Genomic DNA, 7,587 nt, shown 5'->3' with positions numbered 1-7,587 from the left:
GTTCATTGAGAGGCAAGGTCTGTGCCTTATACTACACTTTACCTGCTCTCAGTGGTACATGACCGATAAAGACTTGTCCATTCATTGCACTCGGCTCTGTTCTAAGCACAGAGGCTCATGAAATTTTGGAGCTCAGAGAAATCTTAGAGATCTATACCTATTTTCTGTCTGACTTCTTTGCAGTCTTCCTAATAGTTTTTGTCCAATAGCGAGTCCTTACCTCAGTAATCTAGGTCTTTACATTTATCAAACACTAAGCTACTATGTTGATTTGCTTCTGTATGTTGTATACTTAATCTGTTCATTTCTATTTTTTTTTTACCCAGGACCAAATTGTTTGGATGAGTATAGCTTTGTAGTATGGTTTAAGATCTGGTACTGCTAGCTCTCTTCTTTCTCATTTTCCCCCATTATTTTCCTTGAGGTTATTGACCTGTTCCTACAGGTGAGTTTTATTTTTTCTAGCTCTCTAAAGTAATCCTTTGGTAGTTTGATTAGTATCTTACTGTATGAGTAAATTTAGGCAGTGGTGTCATTTTTATTGCATTGGCTCAGCCTAGCCAGAAGCAATTAATATTTCTCCAATTATTTAGGTCCATCTTGATTTCCATAAAATGTATTGCATCAGGGCTGTGCAACCTTGGGTTTTTATTGAAACAATAGACAATATATTTTGATTTGCCATTTTAGTGAGAGCTCTGAGGTAGCTTGGCTTTGTTTACTAAAGCATTTATGTAAATTTCTATGCTTGTAGGCGGGCCGCATAAATCTCATTCAATTTTGGACAACCCTGTCTTATATCTATATTTGTAGTGCTCTTCTGTGTCCCATTTAATTCAGCCCTAAGTGGGAGGAGAAAAATCTTCCACTCTGACATTCAAGTCAAGTCCATCAGCATTAATTAAGTGCCAGGCACTCTGTTGAGCACTGAGGATACCAAGAAAGGCAAAAACCAGTCCTTATTGTCGAGGAGCTAAAACTCAGTTAGTCACTGGCCCTTTCCCTCTCATAAGTAATGAAGCACACAGTCCACGGCAGTTAGCACTGAAGCTTTATTTGTCCAGCATCTGTGTACAGATAACTTTAAAGAACCACAGAATTTTGGAACAGAAACTCATCCTCCTCTAGGAGACGTAAGAGAAAGAAGATGGGAGAGCAAGGGAAGAGGAAGTTGTGGTTCGTCCCAAAGAATCAAACCATGACGTTGTCTCTTATAGACAGATATCCTTATAGCCTAGTACCTGATCTGTGAGAGTGAGCACAGGGACAAGCGGTGCTTCCTTCAAATGGGGGGGAAAGGAAGAAAGACCAAAAATGAAACCACTCATATGGCTGTAGTGTAGCTGCTCAGTTAAAAAAAATCCTGGTGGTTGGGACCTTGTCCAGCCACCTCTGCCCATGGACCTCCTGTCTTTTCACAAGTGCCTGGCAAGCCGCAGGGTTCAGTTCCAGCCTACAGAAAGTAATTTCTAATTGTGCAATTTCTTTGTTAGAGAAATACCTGGGGTTACCTAAAGACTGGCTGACAAACCAATTTGATGAGAACAGAGAGTGGGTGCTAGGGATTAATATGAAATAAGACAGGAAAGGTATGTGACCTCTCCATTTTGTGGATGGCTTGACCATAAGTACCAGGCAAAAAGTTTTGTATTTAAAAGCATGTTATTGGCTTGCTTCTTACTTCTTGTTATTTTGGTTCTGTATTGTTAAAGGCTGGGGGTTTGGGTAGTATTTTGCTGCTCATTTTCTGTTTAATTGGTTTTGTTGTTGGTTATTATTTGTAATAATTTTTTTTAAAAAAGTCTATGTCTTCTGCATTTGGGGCAGCTAAGTCCCCTGGAAAGCACTGTGGCAGGATGTGGGCATGATGGACATGTACTGTCCGTCACACTGTATTGTGATGATTAGAGATGAAATGGCTTCTTGTTTGTTAGACGATAGATGCACAGAAAGGAAGCAAAATTCACACAAAGTGCTGTGACTTGGGAATACCACTGAATTACCATTGAAAAGACCCCTGCTGGCTGCTCTGTGGTGTCAGGGCTGTTGATGAGTGTTGGATAAGATGTTCAGGATGAAGGACAATGAAAATTGGCTGGCTGCTCTGTGGTGTCAGGGCTGTTGATGAGTGTTGGATAAGATGTTCAGGATGAAGGACAATGAAAATACCACAGTGTGTGAATTTTCTGAAGCAGCAGAGCCTTCCAACGTTCTGAAAAGATGCCTGGGACATATTTAAATACCCAGATGCCTGAGATGTTCTCACCCAGGTGAACTCCTTCCCAGACTGACCTTTCCACCAAAAAACTAATAGCCTTCTTACTACTGGCCTCACAGTGTCCTCCCATGGGGCAGAGTACTGTTGTCTCTTCTTCCACAGGCTTTGTGTCCCAGGATCTCTCTCCCACCTATCCCTGTGAAATACCTACCCCATGAAATAATTTTGTCCTAAAAAGCTGATTTGTGGTGCATTTTGTGTTATTTGCCATTGGCATGTTTTGTGAACCTTGCCCTGGGTGCTAAAATGCCTATGTTAACAAAAGGAAAAACTCTTCTATTATATATAGTACATTCTATGCATATATATAATCACATATGTATGTACACCCACTTTTATATTGTGCTTTTCCCACAATATTGAGATGCTTTAAAGTATTACTATTCCCATGGGACAGACGAGGAGAGAAGTTTGGAGAGGTTAAGTGTCATACAGCTATTAGGTGTCAGAGTTGAGTTTCAAACACTTCTGCCAGCTTGAAGCCTAGGGATTTTTGTACTATACCACAATAATAGCGCCCTACTATGACTTTGGGGTCATGCAAAGCACTGCCAACCTTCATATCAAATCCCTAATCTCAAGCCAAGAAGAGAGTGTCAAAGGCTCCAACTACATACTGCAGTTTAAAAAGTGATTGTATGAAAAGTGATTAAAGGAACAATGATTAGAATTACAGAATCACTGGATTTCAGAGTTGGAGGAGACATCAGGGGTCATCTTTCCAAACAATAAAAAACTCCCCTCTGCCACATACTCAACAAGTGGTTGTCCAGCATCTGTTAAACATCTTCAGGCTATCCATTCTACTCTGGGATAGCTCTTATCATTAGAAAGTTTCACCTTATGTCATGCCTAAATTGGCCTTTTTTTCCCCTTCCGAATTCTGCCCATTGCTCTCGTTTTTCCCACAAGGGCCAAACTGAAAACCAAATCTTTCTTTGACATGACAGCTTTTTAAAATACTCCAAGACAGCTATCATGGCCCCACTAAGTTTTTTCTTTTTCAAGCTGCATATATAATCAACCAATCCTCGTATGGCCTGATATCAAGGCCTTTCACCAGATTATATGCCCTTCTCTGGACGTTCTCCAGATTGCCAGTGATTCTAGCGTGTGAACCATGGCAGACTTTCTCAATTGCAACTCAACTGTTGTTATAACCACAGCTGTCTGGAAACCAGGACCTGATTCATAGTTACTTCCAAGGGTTAAAACTGATCAAGGAAAAAGAAGGACAGAGTGCTAGAGTTTTGAGAAGAGATAAAAGTTAGACACACGGGCCCCCATGCTACAAGGCTAAGGGTTGGTGACCAGTGGGAGGGAAGATCTGATGAAACAAGCCAGGCCCTTTAGACTACAGTTCAGGAAGTTTTCAGTTCTCCTCTTCTGCTAAAACTGGGGAAGCTCAGTGGTCAACGAACTCAGCCACTGAAATTATACCAAGGGAGGCCAACGTTTTCTAGTTTTCTTTAATACTGTGGTCAGAATGGACATTTGAATGTGGATATACATGCAAGAAAAGAACCAACTCTTGTTATGTCAAAAAATACAGCCTAAAGGGTGGGCGTCAGGAGTCGGTCAAGAAGCTGGAGCAAAATGCTGCCTCAACTAATTATTGTGTGAGGGACAGAGCCATGGGCTAAAGTGAGTGAAAAGTCTGAAATGGAATCTGAAGCTGTTTGACAGCTTGTTTCAAGTGACTTACATTTGAGTCATTCTATAAACATGTTTACTATGAGCATGACCTTGGGCAAGTAATTTATCTTCTCTGGGACTATTTCCTCATCTGTAAAGGGGTGGCATTAAACTAGATGGTATCTCTGAGTTTTCTTTCAAATTGATATCTGTGAACCTATGAAAAAAATAATTTATAAACTTTTAACAGTCATTTAAAGAACTAAACATTTGGGATTTGGTAAAAAATGGCTATTCATAATAAGGTAGATTATAAATTGACAAGGAAGACTTTTAGTATTTATCCCAATGTGCCCAGCCCAGTGGTATTCCTAGAATCTCTGCTTTAATTGGAACAAACTCAGGATTACCAGAGAGGTCTCTGGGCATTGTCAGGGTAGCAAACAGAAGCACAGTACCTGGAAACTCAGGTAGTCCAGTTTTTCTATGCCAGCATTTAGGTGAGGACAGAAGGGAGGATTGACAAGCACACAGAATTTCCCTGCAGCCTAGAATTAGAAGGTTGTTTGTTAAGCCATCTGCTTACTTAGTGGATGCTGATGGCTTTCATTTTGGAGACTTTCTTCTGCTCAAGGAATAAAAATAATTTTTAATAGTATTTTATTTTTTCCCCCAATTACATGTAAAGAAAATTTTTAGCATTCATTTGAGTTCCAGATTTTTCTCCCTCTCTCCCTCCCCTCCCCTCTTCCAAAAATGGTAGGCAATTTGATATAGGTTATACATGTGCTATCACATAAAACATATTTGCATATTAATCACAGTTATGAAAGAAGAAACATATCAAAAGGAAAAACCCACAAAAAAGGATAAAGTAGTAGAACAAAATATGCTTCAATCTGCATTCAGAGTCCATCAGTTCTTTATTTGGATGTGGATAGCATTTTCCTTTGTGAGTCCTTTATACTTGTCTTGGATCATTGTGTTGCTGAGAAGAACTGAGTCATTCATAATTGATCACCTGCTAATAGTGTATACAGTGTTTTCTTGGTTTTGCTCATTTCACCTTGCATCAGTTCAAGTCTTTCCAGGTTTGTTTGAAGTCTGTCTGTTCATCATTTCTCATTGCACAATAATATTCCATTACGTTCATATACCATAATATAGTCTGAGATCTGGTGTTGTAAAGCCACCTTCCTTTGTGTTTTTTTTCCTTCATTAATTCACTTGATATTCTTGACTTTTTGTTCTTCCAAATGAATTTTGTTATTTTTTTCTAGCTCTATCAAATAATTTTTTTTTGGTAATTTGGTATGGCACTGAATTAATAAATTAGTTTAAGCAGAACTGTCATTTTTATTTTATTGGCTTTGCCTACCCATGAACAATTGATACTTCTCCAGTTGTTTAGATCTGACTTTATATGTGTGAAAAGTGCTTTGTAATTGTGTTCCTGTAGTTCCTGGGTTTGTCTTGGCAGGTAGACTCCCAAGTATTTTACATTGTTTACAGTTACTTTAAGTGGAATTTCTATTTCTAACTCTTGCTGCTGGGCTTTGTCGGTCATATGGAGAAATGTTGATGGTTTATGTGGGTTTATATTATATCCTATAACTTTGCTAAAGTTGTTAATTATTTCAAATAGTTTTTTTAGCTGATTCTCTAGGGTTCTCTACGTATACCATCATATCATCTACAAAGAGTGAGAGCCTTGATTACTCGTTGCTTGTTCTAATTCCTTCAATTTCTTTTTCTTTTCTTATTGCTATAGCTAACATTTCTAATACTATATTGAATAATAGTAGTGATAATGGGCATCCTCGCTTTGCCCCTGATCTTGTTGGAAATGCTTCTAGCTTATTCTTATTACAGATAATGCTTGCTAATGGTTTTAGATAGATAATGCTTATCATTTTGAGGAATGCTCTCTTAATTCCTGTGTTCTCTAGTGTTTTTAATAGGAATGAGGGTTATAGTTTGTCTAAAGCTTTTTCTGCATCTGTTGAGATACTTATGCTTTCTGTTGGTTTTGTTATTAATATGCTATATTATGTTAATTGTTTTCCTTATATTGAACCAACACTGCATGGCCAGAGGTCCAGAGATGCTGGTGCAAGATGGATCAGCTAGGATGTTCCTAGATTGGGTAGAAGGGAAGCCTGAAGGAGGATAGTGGTTTGAGCTGAGCCAGGAGCAGGCAGCAAGTGCCACAGCAGCTCCTGGGGATGCACTGAGCTGCCGGAGATGGGACAGTATTGATGGCTGGGTCAGGTAACAGCAGTAAGTGGAAAAGACCAGGAAAACATTTCATAGGCAGCTGACAAAAGGTAAGGAATATGATGGAAAGAGATGAAGTTGGAGTGCACCCAAATGAGTGATGGCCTCTGTACAGGCACAGAAGTAGGAGAGGGAATGCCCAGTTTGGAGAACAGCCCCGTGTGGCTGGAACAAAGTATATGTAGGGATGTTAAAGACATAAGATTAGAAAGGTAGGTTGGATCAAGCTTGTGAAAGACTTTACCTGTCAGCCAGAGGGGGCTGTATTTAATCTTAGCTGTCACAGCCAGCAACAACTACATATTTTATTGTTTTTACTTTGTGTAAGGAGCTATGTCAGGTGCTGGACATGCAAAGACAAAAACTGAAACAGTCCATCAAAGTTAGTCATCACAGATACTGTGTGTCTGTAATTGTGTATAATGTTCTCCTGGTTCTGCTCCCATCACTCAGCATCAGATCACATAGGTCTTGCCGGGTTATTATGAAGTCTGTCTGTTCTCCATTTCTTATAGCACAATAGTATTCTATTATAGTCATATACCACAATTTAGCCATTCTCCAATTGATGGGCATCCTCTTGATTTCCAGTTCTTTGCCACCACAAAAAGAGCTGCTATGAATATTTTTGAACATGTGGGTCCATTTCCCATTTCTGTGATCTCTTTGGGATACAGCCCTAGAAGTAGTATTGCTGGGTCAAAGGGTATGCACATCTTTATAGCCCTTTAGGTATAGTTCCAAATTGCTCTCCAGAGTGGCTGGATCAGTTCACAACTCCACCAAAAATGTAACAATGTTCCAAATTTCCCACGTCCTCTCCAGCATTTATGATTTTCCTATTTTGTCATGTTAGCCAATCTGACAGGAGAGACATGGTACCTAAGAGTTGTTTTGATTTGCATTTCTCTAATCAATAGTGATTTAGCCAGCAGATCTTTTAGGAGAAGCTGGAAGGCAGGTCAGGCCTTATGTGATAGGACATGAAAATTTTAGCAACTATTTTCTGCCTGCAAGTAGACTTGGACTTGATTCAATTTTTACCTTCTTCTCTCCCTGTTTTCAGGAGTTTTGGACTCTTTGTGTGCCAAATATTAGCATCTGAGATTTTGAAAAAAACAAAATTGCTGCTAATGATTAAAGTAATTGAGTGGCAAAGCAAGGAGGAGGGGTGTGTGTGTGTGTGTGTGTGTGTGTGTGTGTATGTGTGAAATAATGTTTTCCGTGATTTGAGGTTCTAATAAGCCTTTCCATATGAGATGTGACAGTAGTAGCTGTAAGTTTTGATAAAATGAAGTGAACAATAGTCTCCTATTTGTTTATATAGTACCTATAGTCAAAGTTAATGGCCTTTTAATCAATCCTGATCTTCCTTGACCTCTCTGTAGCTGTAGTCT

This window comes from Trichosurus vulpecula, chromosome 6 (genome assembly GCF_011100635.1).
Source record: "Trichosurus vulpecula isolate mTriVul1 chromosome 6, mTriVul1.pri, whole genome shotgun sequence".
NCBI classification, from domain to species: Eukaryota; Metazoa; Chordata; class Mammalia; order Diprotodontia; family Phalangeridae; genus Trichosurus; species Trichosurus vulpecula.
Note: the sequence above shows the minus strand (reverse complement) of the source record.